The 22,540-nt window shown below is 42.6% G+C and overlaps 1 protein-coding gene across 5 annotated transcripts in view; it reads right to left on the minus strand.

Moving 5' to 3' along the window:
* tiam2a (TIAM Rac1 associated GEF 2a) overlaps window positions 1–21,883 on the minus strand; it is a 67,744-nt gene extending 45,861 nt beyond the window's left edge. For 2 of the 5 annotated variants that reach the window (XM_046412052.1, XM_046412049.1), the window contains exons 1-2: window positions 21,437–21,883; window positions 9–106 (exon numbers count right to left, since the gene is read on the minus strand). The gene's annotated coding sequence lies outside the window, so the exon portion shown is untranslated. Of the gene's footprint in view, window positions 1–8; window positions 107–4,073; window positions 4,663–21,154; window positions 21,410–21,436 lie in introns of those variants that run through there. The other 3 variants (XM_046412053.1, XM_046412050.1, XM_046412051.1) reach the window with 3 other exon arrangements.
* Window positions 21,884–22,540: the final 657 nt, after the last annotated feature.

A 22,540-nucleotide genomic window follows, 5' to 3' on the forward strand; every position in this document is an offset into this window, starting at 1 on the left:
AGACCCACCTGTCTGGAAGTCTCTTCTCAGATTGGAGCTTCTATGTGCAAGGTTCCCTCCGCCTCATTTCTCAAAATAAAACTGATCCCTTTGTCGTCTGGCTCATCTGAAACACATAGAGAGAAGTTGATTTAGTGCTTAGTCTTTTTCTACAGGACTGTAATTTACCACGCGTAATGAGCTCAAAGTTTGATAACGGGTGTGCCTTTTAAAGGGTAGACTTAATCCTGAGTTTTTGGGAGAGAGCAGTGTTTGGAAGGCAGCACTACTTCCTTCTGACTGGGTTACAAAAAGTCAGCGCAATACTGAAATAGCATCTGAGATTTCCACTATCTGGAAAAAGAAATGTTGTTATTGAAAGTTTTGCAAATTAAAAAAAAAAAAAAAAAAAAAGGATACATCAGGACAACATCCCAGAGACAAAATCATTTCCTCTCAAAAAACTGTGCCACATTAAGTATCAAACAAGTCCAATTAACTTCGCTCCAACCCAGTTCCCAGTAGTATCACATCAACCAAGTTTTGCACTATAAAAGACGGAGAAGTGCAGCAGTGCCACTCTGGCGCTACAGTATGACTAATTGAAAAATTCACTCCACACCCCCCCAATCATCCATCCAAACCAAACATTAGTAGCATTTTTCCACCTCCCCACAAGTAAATGACGTCATCTTTGATCGGGTTTGGGAAAGTTTTTGAAAGCAGGCTACAGTTTACCCGCCTGTTTATTTTTAAACCTTGGAATCCTAGCTTAGTCCTTTTTTTTCACTAGTCACCGCCAAATTTGTCCGGGGGCAGGATCCAAAACCAGAAACGGCTGAGGAACGCTCTTTGCAGAGGCACCGGGCATCTTCTGAGAAGCAGTGTGACTCTGTCTTGTGTGTGTAATATAACCCACTTACATGCATGTAGCACACACTCCAGGAAGGCTTTCAAATAGTGCTAACTCCACTAAGCCTCGCAGCACACGTACAGCATGTGTAAGGTTACAGTGTAAACAGCTCCTGCCAAAAGCCCTAACCTTCAGGATTAAGTGATCTACAGCATTAAGAGTTTATCTGCTCTTGCTTGGATGCACCTTGACTGTGAGGTGAGATAAAATAGTGTTGACTGGCTGAGTAAATGGACTACTGTAAAAGACTGTGTTTAAAACTTGAAGTTCAGAGAGAAATTCTAAACATTTACTTAAACAGCTTCATTTTAAATGTAAAGCGCACAGGGCAATAGATTCTAAAGCTGAAGGGTGGAGCAAAGATCCAGAGTAATGTAACAACAACAAAAAAAAAAATCAAACATGACAAGGAGCCACATAAAGAAATTATTCTCTCCTTCTTTAAACTGTTTAGAAGGAGTGTAAAAAAAGTACCACTTGAAAGCACAGTGGAAACTTGGCTGGAGACATGCAAGTCTGGTAATGAACTTGAACCATCATTCTGAGCTGATGAGAGGATTAACCAAACACTTGCTTCATTCCTCATGAGTTAAAGAGTGAACCACAGCGAGAAGACATACAGAATTAAAGCAAAAGATAGTCTAGGTACTTTAACTCTGAATCCACCTTATTCATAACATACAAATTATTTCCAGCCAGTTAAAGTGGGGCCATGGTTCACATGTACCCAAGCAAAGCCAAGCCAACGGTGATCATAGAAGTATGGACAACTGCTCTCGACTGGCCCAACTCTAAGCCTTTGAGTCCTCTTCATTAACCTAGAAATCTGCAGGAAAACTGGCATATTTCCTTATTCAGCTTCCTATTTTTCCTTTACATCTCATGTCCAAAAGTTTTGATGTGTACACACCACACTGAACCATGGAATTCATTAGAATCAGTAGTCCCCAGTAAGCCTAGCAAGCACAGGTATATATATATATATTTTTTAAAATTTGTCTTACATCCAGAAGCTACAAACTGAATGTAAAATAATGTTCAGTCCCTATACATGGATAGAGAGTAGCTAAACAAAACTCTCTACGGAGTAAAGGCCAAGAACGCAGCTGCTGAGTCAACATAAAGCCGGTTGTCGAACTTGTCACCATGACCACCTTCTTTTAACACCACAACTGACGCTTTTCTTGCGCTGTTTATTCACACAGAGCAGTGTTGTGGCTATGAAAGGCTCAAAGGCGTGCCAACACACAAACCTAAAGACACACACGTTTGCCTTCTGCTGCAACTTCAACTGCAGTATTGTGTGACTGTTTTAGGAGAACAACAAGACAAGTCTTCTTTTTAGCTGCAAACCACTGTGCCCAGTCTGAACCCTCCCTCCCTCTTCCCCTTCAGTCTTCTGTTCATCAATAGGCTTCCTGCAGGCCATCTGCTCAGGGGCTGAGGGACCACTGCCACCCTAAGGTTCTTCGACACACCCTTTGACCTGGCATTCTTCTCAGGCTGCCCCTGGGTGACTCCCACGTAAGCTCCATGTTTAGTCTGGCACAGTGTGTGTCTTGGGTCTGGAGCTTGAGCGAACAGTGAAGAATGGGCCACACCTCAACATGGTGTAAACACAGTAGGTGCATGAAGGCAGTCTGTTAGGGAAGCAAATGTCTTTTTCCGACTTGAAGTGACCACCGTACATTTGTTGGACAGGAGACAGAAACTCCCTCTCCCTCACGAATGTAAAGTCAGTAGAGCTATGTTCGCAGCTCTGACCCTTGTGTCCTTACATACAACCCTGAAGAACAAACTATTGACATGGCAGTGTGAAACACAGGGTGATTCCCCAGAGAGCTGACACAACAATATCATGATGCTGTTAGTGCAGTTTTTTTTTTAACCTTTTCTGCCATAAAATCTTGAAGATACAGAAATTTTACTGCACTTTTTCAAAGGTTTCCCGAAAGAGTGCATTCAGCGCAGCTATGATGTTGAAAATATAGGCTAGCAATAAGGCACAATGCTTATTTAACACATGGTTCAGATGAAAGAAATCGTGGATTGTTAGTGCACAAAACAAAGTGGCTAAAATAATCTCACAAAATAAACTACCAACAAGGTTTCATGCCTTTTCAGTTATCATGGTGTGCTTTGAATTAGAAACGATGAGGTCATTTGTTATTGGTAGTGACTGTTAACACAATCGCACTGCCTTCCTCCTGTCAAATCACAGCCCATGGGACTTGTCTCTTATCACTTTCTTCTGGCGCTATGACAACTGCGCTCTTAAAGGAGCAGTGTGTTTAAAGCTTCACTCTTTGAGACACAGCTTCACTTCAACCTTAAGCAAAACAATCCACAGGTTCTTTCAACACAAAAACAACAACAGGAAGTGAAGGGAAGACAGTTGTGAAGCCAAAGAGCAGGCCGTCTCCCGCTGAGTTTTTGTCATATGAACCAGATTTAAAGTGTCCTGCGGTTGTTTGCTTATGAGGAGAATGTCTATCTATGAATCACTCGCTGAAAGCCCATATTACTGTGTGGTGGATTCAGCCAAAGCCACCAAACATCCATCACAGTGCTTGTTAAGTGTCTTTCGGACTTTTTCATTATACATTTCGAAGCTCTGCGCTTGGCTTCCGACCAAAAATGACATGGCAGCCATCTGAAAGATTTATATACATATGCCACTGTCATTCCAGAGTAATGCCAAGAAAATGAAAATGTTTCCCAACACTTTCATACAATATACTCCCACTGAGCAAGCATCTAACTATTTCAGTGTGAAATACAAAGTTTAGACAAGGTGGTAAGTTTGTTAAAGTTATTCTCATGACTGAATATGAGATGTGTAAAGAAATGCTAACGACCCTGAAACACACTGCGGCTGGAGTGATAAATGCTGAGATTGTGGAGGGTCACTTTGCTCTATCTATATTTACAAGGCTTTTACAGCAGACCAGGCAGACCACACACTAGAGATAAAAACTAGTGCACAAACTGATATCTCACAGATACAGGTGGAGACTAAATAGCACTCACAGATGCAAACACACACTGTAACCCACACCTGTGGATCCGGACAATAGGAAACAACAGTGCAACCTTATTTACCCCAGCCTCCTGTTAGACCAGTAAACAGGAGAAACAAAGGGAGAGAAAGATAAAACAGAGAGCCCATAACATCCCTTACCTCTTTGGCTTTAATCTAAAAGCTCTTTGAACAGCTTGCAAAGGAGAAATCTAGCTGGTGTTCTCTGATCTCAGAGTGGATTCTCCCTGTGAAGGCTTGTTGAGTCTTAAAGCAACATACACACTGCATCTGACTCACACACCCAGACACACTGGAGGACACGTGGAATCTCCCTCCCGGCTTCGAAGTGGCAGCGAATCACAATCCTCCTAGGGTAACCGTGGGTAACGGAGCACCAAGGGGAAAAGCAGGAGAGCTGGGAGGAAAAGGAAAAAGTTCTCAACAGAAGAGCTCTCTCAGAAAGAAAAGTAAAGATGTTTTATAGCTCTCATCCATCTAGAGCCTCCAATGCAAAAAGGCTCCACTTCTGCACAGTGTTGTTTTTCCTATATCCAGCTTTTCCGTTGGCTAGGAGGCGGATGCAGGGCTTGTTACAGCCAAGGCGGTTTTCCATAGCTGTTTGAGGCAACTGAGCCAGAAAAGCTGGCGTAAATTGGCTGCAGTGCTGCCTGGAAGTCGCTGGGGAAGGCGCAATGACTGGAGCTCTTGTCTGACCCTAAATACCACAATGACCCAAGGAGGAGGCCAAGGAGGCAGCCAGCTACTGGGGAGACCAAAAGAGAGAGAGTGTGTGTGTGTGTGTGTGTGTGTTAGCACAAGTGAATGTGAGCCAGAGAATAAGAAATAAGTCCAAGAGTCCAGAGGCTTGGTGTAAAGAAAAAAAAAGGCAGGGCTACAGAGAAAATTACACAGGAGAAACGGAGTTAGCGACAAGTCTAAGCTGTGTAAATTTCTCATTCTGAGGAGCAAATTAAAAAGCAAATGAATGAGTCGAGACCTTCTCTGGAATCTGAGATTTTGAAATGCACTCAAAAGTGTTGTGACTAAGCCTCATCCCAGCGGAGACGAACTTGAGACCGCCATTGGTCTAAAAACACACGCATGCCTATGGTTCACATAACTGTGGTCACATAGTCAAACTGGACTCATTCAGAAAGCCACACCAGAACATAACACGGCATCAGAACCGGACAAAGTGTGCCAGACTGTGCTCCCTACTCTCTTGCTGGCCTGTTTATTCCAGAGGAATTGTGTGAATGTTGTCGGTGTTCAGATGGAAAAGATAAGAGCCTACGTAGCTAGAATACTTAATCAGGAGCTTCGCTAGAAATTCATCTTGGTGTGAATGGCTATTCAAAGTCATCGCCATGCCACGCTGTACGAGCAGCTGTGGAATAGTCTTCAGTCGGTCTGCTGCTTGACATAGAGACATCGACTCCAGGACATAATATTAGCAGCGTTCAACAGGGCTAAACAACATTGTTAACGACACAATAGTCCTCGTGGCCTAGCCTGAGCTCCTCTCAAAGCCTTTTGTCTGGCTATAGATGGAGGGAGCTAAAAGGTTGGTCAACATCATGTTGAAAAGAGTGAGGCACTGAGAAAGGAGAAAGCAGGGAGGAAGCTTGTGATGCATATTCATGTAGAGCAGGTGCTGGGACTAATTCCACACGGCCAAATGGTCTGACCCCTAATTAAGATCAATTAAGGCCCCAACAAGCTCTCCAGAGCCAAATTAAATCCCTTCATATTCAAGATCTGGGCAACTGACACATGCACACATCTCAAAGTAATTTCCATTCACATGTCTTCAGCTGCCGAAATAATGCCAGACTTGATAGTGGGAGCTGAAGATCAAACTGCGCTACATTATGATAATTACTGATTACACCTTGGCAGAATGACATATCAGTATCAATACTAAGTGTACCACAGGAAATCGAGAGGAAAGTCATATCTAACAGGCTTTCAAATGGTAGAGATTAGAAGTGCTACTGTTGTACGAGTGGTGACAAAGGTTTTAAGAGTTTGTCAGCAGAGCTTTGCTTTGAGATAAAGCTTTGTAACACCAAGAATCCTCATTGGTACAGAGGTCTAGATGGCCGCTGATGGCATCCCACTTTACCCATTAATGGCAGAGTGACAAAAAACTCTCTTACAATTTGTCACCACCATAACTGCAATGAAACCAACATTAAACCATAAAACTAATAATAAAACTTCCACAATGGCTCATATTAAAAAGTAAACCACCTTTTGTAATGTTACAACTATCACAGAATTGCCAGATTGATGCATCCCATTAATGTATTAAACTGAAATAGGTAGACACCTTCACTTTCCAGGTAAATGATTCTTTTTATGGAAAATACATAAATTATGTCACATTCAGTCCCAGACAGATTACTTGCAATAATTCAACTCCAATGAAAAACTGATGATGCTCATGGGACTGGGCTGATGAATGTGGTGGAGAAAGGGAATCGGAGTCACAGGCAGAAATATGAGTTAGTCGGCATGTTAATATTTCTTGACTCCCTCCTAAACAGCATGATGGAGCCACTCTCATAGCTGGAGGCCGTTTATGGCTTGATGTCATTGATTATCCTGCTCACTGGGGACTGCAGTTTGCGGCAATTTGTGAACGAAACATCCATTGGGATGAAATAAATTGATCTTAATTGCTCATTTTAGCAGAGATTAGTACTCCACCTCAAACAGACACATGAGTTTAAATATTAGTGGCCTAGAAAACAGAAACGATAACTAGACGGTGGGAGGAACTGGGGGTGTAGACTGATGGAATTCACATAAGCTGGGATGCTTTAAGTCAGGGTGAAAGGTCGAGTCTTTTGTTCGGTGGATGGCTTCCACCCTCAAACCCATTCCACTTCTTAAACAATTCAACTATTGGGGTTTATCTTTGAGAGCTATTTAGAAATTTTCTTTGCATATTAAAAATAAAGCCTGTCTTGAACTGGTGATACAAAAAGCTGTTTTTCCTAAAAATACAATCCTAATCTAAATGTGAAAAGTGTCAAACTAAAGTCTGTGAAATACAAACATTAAAAATGAGTCTCAAGTTCTGTGATATTCAAATCATTCCAAGGTTGTCCATCCTACCACCTATTCGCTATTCCTCTGACTCAGCCTCCTCATCCCCATGTCCCGTACAGTGAAACCTCTATTTTCTGCCAGCCTCCCGCTGCTGTCAGCTCAGTTCATTTTCTACAGATTGGAGCTCCTGTCAGACAAGGCAGTCCAAAACACAGAGAGTGCAAACACGACTGTGAATTAATCAGGATATGTCACCACATGCAGACACTATGCTAACAAAAGCAGGGCGATGTGTGCTGAGTTAGTGCACGAATGAGAGGACAGCACTAGAGGGCTCATTCTCTGCTAAAAAATAAACGTATATAAAATGAGAAATGTGATGCAAACATCATCTCATGCTTTGTTTAGCAGAGACACTGACGCAGAGCATCCTGAAGGGGGTGTCAGAACGCATCTGCTGCTTGATAGTGTGTATGTGTCTAAATGTGTGCACTTTTACATGTGCATGTCTTCAACGGCACAGGGAGGAGTAGGTTAACAGCTCTCACAAAAAGATGGAGTGTGTGTGCATGTGTGAGATCCAGCAAACAGCTGGAAGACTGCAGGTGCAAATCAGCTTTCCATCAGCTTCTCTGCTAATTAAGCAGCTTAATGGACAGAAGAAGGTCATTTTGAGGGTTAAATCTGTGCATGAAAAGGCACACACACACACACACAGCACGTACTTGAACTTGATCCAGAGCTACAGTATCTGGCTTTCAGACTGGCTGATCTGCCCACAATTTAGCTGGATTGATTTTCTTGTACAATCATTATGCTCTCACAAAACACACACATCAACATCTGAGCCGCAGCAGAACACTGCAGTCGAGTCGTCTTCAGCTTCATTCTGTTTTCATATTGTCTCATCAAAGCAGAGCAAGCTATTAGAGCCCCTGTCTACAAGCCGGAGAGTTAAAAAGAAAATAGTTGGAGGTGATGGCAAAAGTAATAGAATGAGTGACAGGCGGTGCATAAGAACCATGTAGAGTCTTCAGCGGCTATGGGGTCAGATAAGACACCCTGAGGCTCCTGGGAAAACAAGCACATACCCAGCCCTGCCGACGTGGCAAAGTACGACTGATTGCACACACAAAGGCGACAGAGAGATACCTAATTATCTCCCTGCCGATAAGAGATAGGGGGAAAAAAGTACCTGTGCAGTGGAGAAAAGAGAAAAGAACACTGACAGTAGTCTTTAACCTTCAGGAGAATCTCAGGCATCATTATTAAAGAAAAAAACCTTTTCTCCTCAACTATGGCTCACAGCAATTTTGTATATTTTGCACATATAACTGCAAAAGCCTGCATAACACACCTGCAAACACCCGCCTGTATCGTCTCCACTGGAAGTGACTGTGCTTGTCCTTTGTGTGCTGCAGGATGATTTGTCACAGGCTCCACGATGTGGGCTCTAGTGATTAATAAGATCAGCCCGCAACTCACTCACTCATTAACATAGCAACGGCTACCAGAGTGTACTGCGGCAGTCATGTGAGACACACTCCGGGCTCCCTAAGGTGATCCATCAGAGATCATTGACCACTGAAGTACAATATCAGTCACACAGAGCCAGCTGATGAAGGTCACACAGAATCACCAGAGGATTCAGGGAAACAATGAGGTGCTGGGGATTAGGGATGTACAGTAATCAATGGTTTCATATAGCAAGAACAAGTCACACATACATATTTAGAACCCCAAACGCATACCTGCACCATCAATCACTGAACTCAACAGGAAAGAAAAACCTATTGAGGGCGGAGAAATCAATTCTTCCGCAATTTGAAAAGGACAAAACGAATTGTTCAAAGTGCCCCAGACGTGAACTAGCATGATGAAAGCTGTGCCTTCCACTACAAAATGACATGCAGCTGGTGAATACAGCTTTATCTGGGGTAGTAGGGCAAACAACCAAGTCTGGCTTTGTCCCAGCAGATACACACACAGAAAGCACACGCACATACCTGCTAAGCTGGCACGTACTGCTGCAGGGGAGGGACAAAGAGTCTGCATCCAGATGCTCTGTGGGTATCATTATATATTGTATATGTGTGTGTGTGTGTGTGTGTTTGTTTGTGTGTGTGGTGGTGGGGCTCCACGTCTCATCTATCACTGCCACAGACATGCATTAATCCCCCTCTGCATTCTTGAGGAGCTCTGACGCCAGAGGGAGTTTGCCCTTGTGGCCTCCTCCACCACGGGTGCAGCACACCGCTCGCTGCACCCACAGCCACTTTTGCTCGCCGCAAGAACACGACTTTATCCAGAAATCTGTTGGCACAGCGTGTTCTGATGGATCAAGACAGTTTGACACTAATAGATAGAATAATTCAAACGTTACCTCCCTATGCCAAGGAGAGCCATATGTTCATGGTAAACTAATGCTTCAACTGGCAAAGTCTGTCCTTTTATGGCCTATTAAGGGCCAAAGTGTAGATCACAGTCAGGCCAAACAGAACATGAATCAGTCAGCTCATTCTGATCGAATTCACTAGCATCGTATGGGTCAGGACACCATCTAACTGATAACACAGGTAAACAAACTAAGGAAAATGATAGCAGGAGAGAATGACGAATTAGACAATGACAAGGTAACAGTACTTGTTGATACTAGCTCAGCACTTTAACCACAGTTTATAAGTCACAGTCATGTCTGGTGAAGCCATAAACAATGACAAACTGACGAGTGAAAGCCAAGACGATGCTTTAAGTCAATTAGAGGTGGTTAGACTAGTCTGGGCCTGTCTGGGTGGTTTGTCCATCTTGGTCAAGTTTAAGAGAGATAACAAAAGAGCTGCTGCTCAGCTAACCATTAGGGGCCATTACCTGAGGCAATTACAGTCCATGTTAAAGCCCTTCTTTTACTATACTGGCAGGTCAAAAAGACAGCCACTGTTAAGGGCTCAGGATGGATTTTACCTGGTGAAAAGACCGCTTAAATACGGCAGATCAATCAGCGTGGTGCAAAAATGTCCACATTAACATAAGATAATTCAGTGACAATCAAAGTTCTGGCACTTGAAGAAACACCTGAAACAAGTGAGAATGAACTTTAAACAATCAGGATTATCCATCTCTACCAGAATGGAGGATTGACGTATTTAAAAACTAATTTCAGTGCTGCTTTGCTTCATCAGAACGGCCTCTTTTGCAGCATCAAATCAGAACCACATCACCAATGCATTACACAAGACAGGAATGGAAATCCTTTCAGTTTAAAATGAAAATTAATGTGATGATTCACAAGAGAGGCTTTAGTATTCTCATCACACTGCTGAGCCTGTGTGAGACAAGCATACATCCTCGTTCCTGGCTGACGGGTTGTAGATGGTAGGATAAAGTGGTGGGGTTGTCAGCATGAGGTCGTGGACCTACATCAGAGTCCTGTAAACACAGGACCACAGTCTGGATGACCAAATAAACCATCGATCAGGTGAAACTGCAGCTGTTTAGACATATCCTGCTGTACCTGGAGCCCATGTGCATGCAAGTTTACATACATGAAGGGTATAAATGTCCTCATGAGCAGCCTATATCCTACTTACTTACTTTGCTTTAATAAACACAGTTCTGAGCTCACATGCAGAGAAAGATCATGTAAATCACACAAAGTAGCCACCCACTGATGTAAAGTTACTCACAGTTACTGGCTCTCCACAGAAGAAGAAGAATAACTAATATTCACTGCTGAGCTCGCTGTTTATCAAATGTGAGTAAATTCCCAAAGTAATAAACAGGTTATGAAATAAGACCAGCTTAGCACAATCTCACTTTCACATGAAATCAGAGACACCATTGCTCCTGTTATCATTAACCAAATTGTTTTATTGCAGTTTGGAGCTCAGTTGGCCATTACATACAGTATTTGTCGCTGTCCATGGCAGACTTACAGCACATATAAGGGGACAGATATCGGAGTTGCACAGTCTGCTCAGCATCCTGTGAGCACTGATGATGGGTGAGACAGCTGGTGAGAAGCCAGACACAAACACACACACACAGAAATTTTAATCACCACCAAAAGTACCAGCTCTAGATGTCAGAGGCTACTCTGTGCATGCAGCAGGCTCTTAAATATCTGTGTAGGATGTACAGACAAGCAGCTCTGTGCACAAATGACACATACCTAAAAATCAAAACCAAACTTTTATTTGTATGGTTCTTCCATTTGATTAAAGCTAATCCACTTCACACACCTCATCACAGATTTAGAACAATAATAACCACAAACAACCACACCTGGGTGTGTAAAAACCACAAGTGATTGTTGGTGTAAGCTGTAATTAGCAATGAAGTGTGTCACTTTATTTGAGGGGGATGTGTGGTTTTTGTTTTTCTGTTTTTTTGTTTTGTGAGAAATAAGGCCACAGTGGACACACCACTCACATACAGGTTTAACGCCTGCGGTGAGTGTGCGTCGTTGTGCGTGTAACATAACTTTGCATGTCTCCTCGCCTTTTTTTCTAACAGTCAGTGCTCAACCAATGACCTAGATTCGGTTGCCAAACTGTGTCAGAGGTTAACATGCAATTCACTGGAGTATATATATAATGTTGTATGAAACCCATCTGAAGAAACCTTCCTGAGTAATGTGTGTGAGTGTGTATGTTAAAGTGTGTAAATGACAGGTTTGGGCCTTTGTCTCAGATTCCTTTTCATCCCAAGTAGAAACAGATTTTGACTCTTCATGTTGTGGCACAAATAAAGCTCACTCCAAAAGGAACTCAAAAGGCAGAGGTGAGATTAGATTTCACCGTTGAATTATCACAAGAAATTATCTGGTAGCCGTTATCGACCTATAATCCTGTACAGGTGCTCGACAAAGCACTTCAGCAGCACTGTGTTTAACTGGGAAAGCTCAATAAACGCAACGACAAAGATTGACCTGTGCCGGCTGCAGGAAGAACACCCAAACCAGTTTGTCTAGTCACGCGGACGCAGAGGCACGTGAGCTAAGTCGATTACCGCAGAAAAGTCAGGCAAATCTTTGCAGAATAAACTCCTTTGTCCTGCTCTGTAAAGCCTTTTCAATGAGGAATGTAGTTCATAAAGACTGATAACACAGAAACAAGCCAATGCGGACACAAAATGGAACCTCTTCTAAGGGCACGGCAAGTCTCTGCTAAGCGCTAGCAGCTGTGCCACATGTGCACCGCTTTTACCGACATGATTAAATTAAGGCCCCTGCCAACCTCGTTATTATCCCATCCATATAGGGAGGCTCAAGAATGCCAATGAGTACCGCGCTCATTATGTAGTCGTCATGCACAGTACCCAGAAAGAAACAAGTACTTTCGCACGATTACAGACTGTACATCAACAGGGTGTTCAAGCCAACAGGCATCTTTTGTCATTCTGAAAATTTATAAGCCAGTCCTTAATTTTTATTTCATAAAATAAATTCCTCAACCAATTGAATTACTGCTCACGGGCAGATGCGACAGCCTGGTGATGTCCCACAGGACGGGCTGGTGGAATCGACAGGCAGATGCTCTGACCAGCAGAGGTCACGGGAGGTCAAGCTGTTCCATTATGAGAGGACAAGGGTGGTATTTATTCACAGCCTTCTCCTCCTAAGCAGGGGTGGCCTTAGAGGGAATGAAGATGGATACTTAACCCTTGAGGCTAATGGCTGACTACAAACCATCCACTGTTTTTTTTCATTACTGGTGGAGATACAGCAACTGTTTCACCCACATCCAGTGAGAGGAAGGTTGGAGAAAAAAGAGGAGAAAAAGCAGAAAGAAAGTTGCTGGAGAAAGCGAGAAATTCACTGATTATCCAAGTCCTGAATGATCGAGAGAACACGCTGCCACCCTGGCTGGATAATAACAAAAGAATAGGAACAGGGTGTTCTGACAGTACACACTGCCAAGACCCATGCACTGCAACCCACTTTAAACAACAACAATGACCACAGAGGCATATAGTGGTTTATACAATCTAACCTGATCTGACTTGTCTGCAGAGACTGTGAGGCTGTTTTGTCTCAGACTACATCAAAGTGGCTCTGATGCACCCCTTCATACAGCATATATAAGATGATACTGAACTTTTTCAACATTTTTTCATATTATGTATGAATGTATCTTGGCCTTAGACTTGTGTGGCTACCCAAAGTGTGCTGCATGGCTTGCCAAAAAAGCCTAGACGTCAAGCTTGATGATATGGATGCTGGTAAAAGATCGGAAAGAATGAGAGCAGTCTTCCAGCTTGTTAAAATACTTGTTGGCTCAGAAAAAAAAAGCCTGTGGCATTGTATGATAGCATGATTAGCAAAAGCAGCAGGCATGTCTGGGACCAAACATGAACACTCAGACAACCCCCCCTTAGACACACACAGATCATCATTTCAGAAAAGCTGCCCACTGACTAATCACTTACTTTCTCTGAGGCCACACTTCAGGGCCAATTAACTGCCGTGCTTGCCAGTGAAAAACAAAAGGTTGAAGTGTGTTAATTAAGGCTCCACTTTTTAATTCAATATTTCCTCAGCTTCAAGACAAATGAACATATGATTTATCGAATGAATGAGGAAAAAAAAGCAGAGAAATGATAATTGGGGCTAATAACACAACATGACTGTGTAAGTACAGCTTTCACTCAGCTCCTTGAACTGCAAAAATCATCTTAACTGTCAGGAAACCCCAGTTCCTTGCAATTTCTGACATTGTTATTATTACTTTAAGCCTGGGCATGCCAGTATGAACCTATGCACTGTATAATATTGTTATTGGTATGAAAAAAGGCAACCACAAGTTTCCAGTGAGCCCGATTTCTCCACGCGAGCAAACCACAGGGCTTGCCGCTGGAGACAAAACTGCTCGCTCACACACAGAGAAAATTACAACTGCGAAGCAGAACGGGCACCTAAAGAGACAAGGATGGTTTTCGAAATAGCTTCACAAAAATATCACAATTATTAAAGTCATTCTTTTATAGTTAGAGTCTTTGCCAGGCTGAAACAGACATTTGGACTGAGGAAATTGGCAATTCCTGGTGAAAACTGTCAAGCTGTGTCCAAGCTAAGGCTTAGAAACGTACAGCACATAAAAAAAAACAAAAACAAAAAAACATTAAGCTTTCTGGTGCTTGTTTGTATTGACAGAGAAGATAACGGATTGCAATAACCCAGACAGCAAAGTGTACCCAGTGCATGTCAGTGGGTTGAGTGACACAACATCTTAGTCACCATCAGGGCGTGCTCCTTAGATCACTAACATCATGAGACTGTGAATAAATGATTTCACCCTCTAAAGAGGAAATGATTTATAATGAATGACTTCACTGCCGTACGCATTCACTTTACACCAGATCCTGTCACATGCAAGATGAATATCAATAAGTATTTAAAAAGAGCAATGTGCTCAGGAAAATGCAACATCTGTGAGAGAGTGGTTTTATTTTTCTTTGATTAAGTAGCAGGAATCCTACCCTGAAAGCAGATGAGGTCAAAACTCTGACCCTGTTAAAGCTAACAGACAGTTCACACACAGCTGCTCCATCAACATGGATGATGAAGGCTTTTTGCAAAGTTCTTATTATTCAGTTAAAAAGAATGCAAGAAGAGTTTCTATTCAACATGTGCGCCACTGTGGTCCCACATACTTCGGCAGTGATTTCCTCACATGCACACACACAGAGGATATATACACATCCCTTGGAGTTGTGAGTCAGTCGTTCCACTTTAATCACAGAGTCTAAACTGTAGACGCTGAGCGCTCACACATCATCCACATGGCTGGAGATCTATCTGGAAAAGTCAACAATGATCCTGTTGAGTGAATCAAACCATGAGGGAAGTTTGAGGGCTTAAGTGAGATGACCTACCGTGTCTTAACCATGGCATGAAGTGGCATTAAAATGGCTAGAACATACAGAGAGGTAAAGTGGCAAAGTCTAAACAAAGGCCAAGTCAAAATGTCTATGCGTTTTTGTCCTATTTTATGAGCAAAGTGTTTTCACAATTAGAATGGGAAGCTGTGAAATTAGTAGTCCTTACCCCTTGAAATGAATTGTTCAACATCTTCAAAAATATGTTTGCTCATTTTTAAGGCTAGGGTTGAATCAGAAGGTCATACCACTCTCATGTCCGTGCAGTAAATATGAAGCCAGAGCCAGGAGACTGCTAACTTAGCATAAGAGAAACAAGGGAAACAGCTACCCTAGCTCTGTGAAAAGGTTAAAAACAAAACTGCCAATCATAACCACTAAAATGTTTTGTAGGGCTGACCCTCTACTAACCTTTTCTGAGTCAAAGTAGTAGTGCCTGGCCAGAGGAACCTATAAATTTATCTACCTAGAGGGTTATTTTTTGGTTCCAGCACCTTTATTTACAACATTAGGATTGAGCTGCAGACAAACTAGGAGTTTGCTTCTCCAATGACAGCTGAATGTCAAACACCATTAATAGCCTATGGTATGCCCTGTACACACAGTACACACACATGTATGCAGTATTTACAGCAGCCTTTTCAACTGGTTGTCCTGCATCTCTGCTCCAATATCACAACATCAGGTTCAGAGATTAAGTAGAACTGAGCTTATGTGAGTGGCAAGTCTGAATAAACCTCTGGCTGTGTACCCACTTTAACAAGACTTTTAAAAAGCACCATTTATGAGAGCCCGGTGGCATCCACCATAACAACGCTTGAGGAAGAAGGCAGATTAATATTGCAGGACTGTCCCAGGTTTCAACAAACTGAGCAGCTAGCCGCACTCTATGTAATCTGCTTGACAACCCAGGGAGGAAACTACCAGAGATAAGACTGACCTTCTTGAGATTAAATATGCTGTGATCTTGTATAATTTGTTGGGGTTGAGTTGATGGCAAGTTTGGTTGCAAAAATATGGGAGAACGCTGGGATGACATGATGTGAAAAGTGCACGTTACCTCTTAAATGTACATAGGCTTGCTGCGTAGAAAAGTCTAGACAAGCCCTAGACCTGCGCAATTCAACTATGGAAACCACCTGAGCCATCCACTGTGCAACTAGGGTAGCACAGAGAGCTAGCCAGGCAGCGTGAGCAAGTTGTTCCCCCCGGGCCAGAGAGTGCAAACTCTGGGTTAAACAGCCCTTATGTAACAGCCAAGCACAGATCATGACTTGGCATTAGCAGAGCAGAGAAAAGTGAAGTTGGAAGTTTCTGGGCGGTGAGGAAACCCAAGTCGACCATAGTGAGAAATGGAGACGGGATAGTCACTCTTTAGGCCAGAAGGTGCCGTAAAAATAAGCAAGGCCACACACAGGCTCTGCTACTGCCATCTGGATGATACACCATTTGGTTTCCCCCTCAGATTGAGGATGTGATGAATATTATACTATTTTACTGCTATTTCACAGGGGCATAGAGTGTAAAAATTGCTGAAACTGATAAAATGTAACCACAACTACTGCTTCTTTGCTCTTATCTGGACATGTTTTACAATGAGTTCCTTCACTCACATATCCTTTTCCTTCTGACAGTTGAGGGCTGTCAGCCAAATGAGCCTTGATGATGATATCGCCCCAGGAAACAGGTTATTTGGATACGTTTACCTCTTTGGAGAAAAGGATTTTAAAGAAAGCTTTAATTAAGAATGTTCACTGAGTGGATGCCAAGATTGCTGGTGACCTAAAGCAATCAAGACCCAGTCTCTATTTACACTGGCCGGATGCCAAATGACTGAACCAACATGACAAGGCTTGGAGACTGAGAAGTGAAGAAAAAACCTATCTTGCTCAAAGATCAAACCACTGACTGCTAAGGCAGGGAGGGGGCTGGACGAGGGAAAGAGTGCTAATGAGCCTGAAAATGTTCCTCAACATAACACGAACACAACGGCTGCCAAAGACCCTCCAAAGCACTTCATGTCTGTCACAAAGCCCAGGAAAGTGTTCAGATAAGGGCACATCATGTTCCATGCGGTACAGTGGAGCAAGTTATTGGCCAAGAAAATGAAGGCAAACAACATCAATATCTTGTGAGACAGCAGAGTAATAGCAGTTTTGTGTTGTGATGAATGATATAGGAGTGCTAAAGGCAGAGTATGATGAATGGACTGTTGGACAATTGGATCCACGTGTGGTCAGTGATCAATTTGTGCACAACATGGTTTCCCATTTGCTCTTTATAACTATATAGGAGTAAGATTTACTATTTTTTTTTATCATTCAGAAGAATCATATCATGATGGGACACTGATCAGGTTATGTTTATGGAGACATCTGTAGAAATTTGTTCTCTAAATTAACTATAAAAGGCAAACAGATCTGACACAATTAATACCCTGCAGTTCAAAGAGAACACGGCTTTGATTATCTAAAAGATGACTCTGAATATATTAATAGAATCAACTGCCTAGCTTGAGGTGCTACACACATCAGTAGAGGATGGGCTTCCTAGCTTTCATCAAAAACAATTAGACAGTCTCCACCCACTGATGAGTAGGCGGGATGTGTTGGAGTAAATGTGTACCTAGAATTTGCTCCATCCATCATGGGGGCAACACAAGACACATGGCGCCAACTGAACATCCAAGCATCCAGCACTTTGGCCTGTAGCACCAGCTGTGTTTGTCTTTCAAATAGGGACAAGAATTGTAAGTGTGACCTTATGGCTACTGGACCGAGGTAGGGCAGATCAATCACAATTTGTATTGTTATTAGGATTGACCGGAAAGCAGACTTGAAGACAATGAGAGGGGGTCCAGAATTGGGTATTTCCATACAAACAGGGCACTCGATTGCCTGAAGACTGTGCCTGCTGTCTCTTAAAGAAAACATAAGAAACACAAATATCATATACATACAGGCTATTGCACATGACAGAGACACGATGCAACTCGACTTTTTCCAGCATGAAATCATAATCAAAGGTTCAAAGAGTGTTTTACACATAGCAGCAATGTGCTGAAAGAATATCGTTTGAGCACAGAAGATAACAAACACAGGCTCCAACAGGGTTCTCCACAGTAGCTGGACGGTTAAGATATCGAATGTGATACATAGATCAATGCACTAGCAAATAGCTTTCGCACTCAATATTTCTTGTCCTCTGCAGTTCATTGTTCATACATTTTGATAATCAAACTACTTCTTGTATATTACTTGGCTTGTAAATCACTTGGTGTAAGTGCTGAGACAGCACCTCTTCCAGACTGAAATATTCTGTCGGATAAGCTCACAGGAATTACACGCACTGCTATTCAACTGCTGAACTGCTGCCATGGGAAGGGGGGTGTCCCATGTGTCCCATTCGCCAAAGGATTTATATAACCATCAATAACAGAATGGTAATGGCATGTGTTGCAGTTATTTCTTCGGGGTTAATGAAAGTCTTGATCACAAATGAAATCGTCTGGCACTGTTTAAGAGCTACCTCACCGCCTTCTTCACCAACACCCAACCATCTGTGCTGTAACTCTTAATAAGAAACCTCATTTGATTCATAGTTAAAGCACGCACCACCTTCTAATTTTCATTTACTTAGCAAACCTTACAGGCCATTTTTTCACAGTTGAACCAGAAGCAATTCAGCTTATGCATGAATCAATTCAAAGGTCCCGGAGTTGTGGCTGTTTAAGAGGAGCATGAATGGGGCACATCGGTTCAGCTGGATGGGACCACGTCGCTCTGCTGAGCTGGACAGAAGGTTCCTGTTTGTGCAGCAGAGCAGGGGATTCTCATGTTGGAGCAGATACACAAAGTACAGCTGACCGAACAAATCCCTCAAAGTGGATGTTTGTGTGTGTGTGTGTGTGTGTGTGTGTACACAGCAAAAAAGTTAAATTAAGAATCACTGAATTATGCAGCACACTCTTTTTGGCTGTTTTTTAGTCACAGGGTTCGTTTATTATTTTTGTCCAAACTGACACTAAAAAGTAGGATTGGCAATGCCACTGTGGTGTTCAGCTCTCTGACCTGTAGTTGTGTGCACCCGGAAAGGGTCAAAGTCAGCCACGAGTCTTTTGGTTGGCGTCTTAGTGCGTGCGTTAGCAAATGAGAGGTCCCAGCCAAGATTCTGTCAACACTAGCTTGAAGTTCACCTGCTTTTTATAGCAACCACTCCAGACACTGCTGGTCGCACACTACCAGCAAACACTTTGAAAGCCAAATATAATCACAACCACAGAAGTAAGAAATAGAAACACAGAGGCCACCCTTATGTTTGCCTGACTGGATTGTCTGCACAGAAGCCTTTAAAGGGCACTTCATATGATTATGCAGAGAAATTGACAACAAGAGAAAGTTTTGGTTGATCTCAATCTGATCTATTTCAAATCCTTTTGAGTTGAAGATGCACCAATCATGTGGAGCCCTTGTGGTTTCCCCCTGCAGTGCCTCTCTACCTACAGACAGTGAAAGGCCCTTATCCCTGTGTGACAATAAGCACAGATGTTACCCGTGCCTGATAAGTCACATGCACACCACCTTATATGGAGAAAAATGTGCAGGGGAGAAGACATGAAACATTGGTGTTTCTCAGCCAATGTCCTAGTACTTCAGAATTAACGACGACAGACACTCACACACAGCCATCCAAATGGCCTGTGGAGAGAGTCCAAGCTTCTCACTCAACTAAAGTTGCTGTTCACAGAGAGAATCAAACTACCAATGACAAGCAAGAGTTATTTTCCCACAACAGTCAGATAGTTCATCTTTGTAACAAAGTTACACATGGTTTCATGTGGGAATGATGTCATCACCATTGCGTGATATTACTGAGACCTTTGATATAAATTAGACAAGAGGTGGGCTGTAGACACCTATGAAGCAACTCTATGCCTCCCAGGAAAGGGAATATCATTACATTTCCCTTTTGTCAGTAGTAAACAACTCCGACAACTGGTCCTGCCAGCTAAAAGACGTAACTCACAACTCGTGTCACAAAGGGAAACATTGAACAAGCAAAACAATCACGTTTTCCACTAAAAGGAAATTATGGCTCACACTCAGTCAGTATCACTCTAGTTCAAGACCCCGTCCCAGCGAGGGGAAAAACAGAACAGTAAAAACATAATGTTCCTCGTGGTTAAGAATTTCTTTGCCACAAAAATGTGAACCGCAATTGCAAAAAATGTGTGTGGTGCCATGGCTTTTGACCCGGTGATTTTGTTTCTGATGCACACATGAGAACAACAGCAATTATGGAAGTAATAACCATTTCTGTACAGTCCATTAAGGACGCAAAGGAGAGTTGTAAGGCCAGATAAAATATAAACCAATCACACAGCAGGTTCCCCCTCCGGAAAAATAAACAGAAGACATTCTTTTCTCTTGTGCTCGGTCCAATTCTTGGTTGTAAATGATAAGTAACTGTTTACAGTGCATCCACTATTTAATCCACTTCTAATCATCCATTATTCAATTGTCATTAATCATATTAATTCTCATTAAAATATCACATTATCTCTGGGCTGAACTTCAACAAGATACAGCTGTAAGAATACTGGACAGCCAGAGCCTTCAGACAAATCAATTACCAGGCCAGACTCTCTCAGTCAAACATTAGCTCGTGTTTTTATTATTTCAACCCTCCCCAGCGATGTAAAAAGGTGGCAGGACAGTCAGACTGACACCTTAGCGTGTGGGTTTCCATGACAGAGAGCCCACCATAACAAAAGGCATGCCCATCCATTCCCTCTTGCTCCTAAGGTCTGTTTGCCCTTTCACTCCAGGGGTCCCGGGGCCCTTTTGTTACCTCTGTATGTGGCCACAGAGCCCTTCAACCCCAGCACACGGCCAAACAACAATACAAGCTGAGGGCGAATCACACCCAAACACAACAGGAGAACATACCACAGCACTTAGTGGAATGGCCTATGCTCCCAATCTCTCAGTTCATAAATCAGAAGGAAGAAAGAGAAGCAGCCTCAGACGCTGCTGTGGGCTACATGTTGAACATCACCACGCTCAAGTAATCTATTGTGTCAATGGATTGCCACCCAAATACCTTTGCCATGTTGTTTTAATTAATACACAAGGCAGGGTGCAATTTATCACACCAAATTAGGTTTAACATCACACAGAAGACTTCAAAACAAAAGATTCTAATGCAGAATGTGACATTATCTGATAACCTCTGTAAGAAAAATCACACAGGCGAGTAACTATTAAACGGAGTTCCATGGTTTAGTCTCACAATAAAACGGCTTTCACCTGGAAACTATTCAAATCACCAACAGCCCGGCAATCACATGTCTTTGCAGGAGACTGATGTCAGTCACAGCTGCTGCTGCAGCGAGATTTACTACTCACAACAACCAATGAGAAGTCACCGGTCAAATTAATGACGCGTATCACACACACACATGCACAAACTTTTGTTTGACAGACAAACTTGGAGCGAATATCCCCAATAAAGATGCGTTTAGGTGTCGCAGCGGACAAAGCGCACATAAAAACCAACGTGACCGTAAAATAAGTTCGCTTGCAACTTACCGGCTAGGATTTCCTCTGATAAAACACATTTCTCGCTGTAATCACGTCTTTCTGTCTCCGCAAGCGCCAAATGTAATGCTGTTGCATTTAATAGAGGCATAAAAATCGGATTTTATTGGAGCGTACTTGCACGATCCCTCTGTTTCCACGCTAAATGATCCTGGGACGGAGCGCCAAGAGACTGCGGGCTCCTCCCAGACAATGTGGGGTTAAACTCCTCCTTCCCACGGACACAAATGGGGGGGGTGGCCGTGTTCTTTCGTACAGCAATGATTACAGGGGACGACCGAGAAGTATATTGTGATAAAACACCGAACATCAGGGGTTCACAAACAGTGGTTCGTGGACCTTCAGGGAGCTCTCACAGAGATGCCAGAGTCCTCACCAAACTGAAAGAAACTCTGTGTTTTTCACCTAAATTAAAGGTTTGAGACTTGATATCTTTAATAGAAAGCCCGCCTTACAAACTGAAGATGTGGGTTTGGGGGGCAGGATAGTCCCAGCATAGGTTAAGACCAAAAAACCAAAGCAGAAAGTGAACATGTATGCAGTTGTTTTTGTATTACTTACATTGTATGTCTGCTACAAGTTCACACATATTTATTTGTAGGGTTGTAAGATTGGTGGATACGAGCAGATGACCCTCACAGACACAGACATGGAAACTTCAAATCAAGCTTCAGACTTTGTTCTGTATGGTGTCAAAGGTTTCACTTCATCATAAAAGTCTTTTTTATGAGAGAGGATTCACTACACGTTTGCACCAACAGAGCATCTAATGTTAATTTTGGGGTGAGATTTTCTTCTTCTACCTACTGCTTTCTAATTAACAACTAATTCAGCTTTCACAGTGAAAAATATTGCTGAATTTGGATCTGTAGTCCTATGAAGGTTTATTTGTCTATTTCACCCTTAACCTAAATAGTTTCACGCCTTAGGTTCTCAGCCAGGTGGATAAATGAACAAGCTGAAAATATTTTGCATAACACCAACAATCCTTGCCCGTCAGGTCGACTAATGAACTGATAAGCAAGCGTGATAGGAAACAGGTTTGGTCTCCTCAGACAATCAACCAGTGACGAGAACTCATCGTCATTGTCATTC

The sequence above is a fragment of the Scatophagus argus genome, chromosome 15 (genome assembly GCF_020382885.2).
Source record: "Scatophagus argus isolate fScaArg1 chromosome 15, fScaArg1.pri, whole genome shotgun sequence".
Taxonomy (NCBI): domain Eukaryota; kingdom Metazoa; phylum Chordata; class Actinopteri; family Scatophagidae; genus Scatophagus; species Scatophagus argus.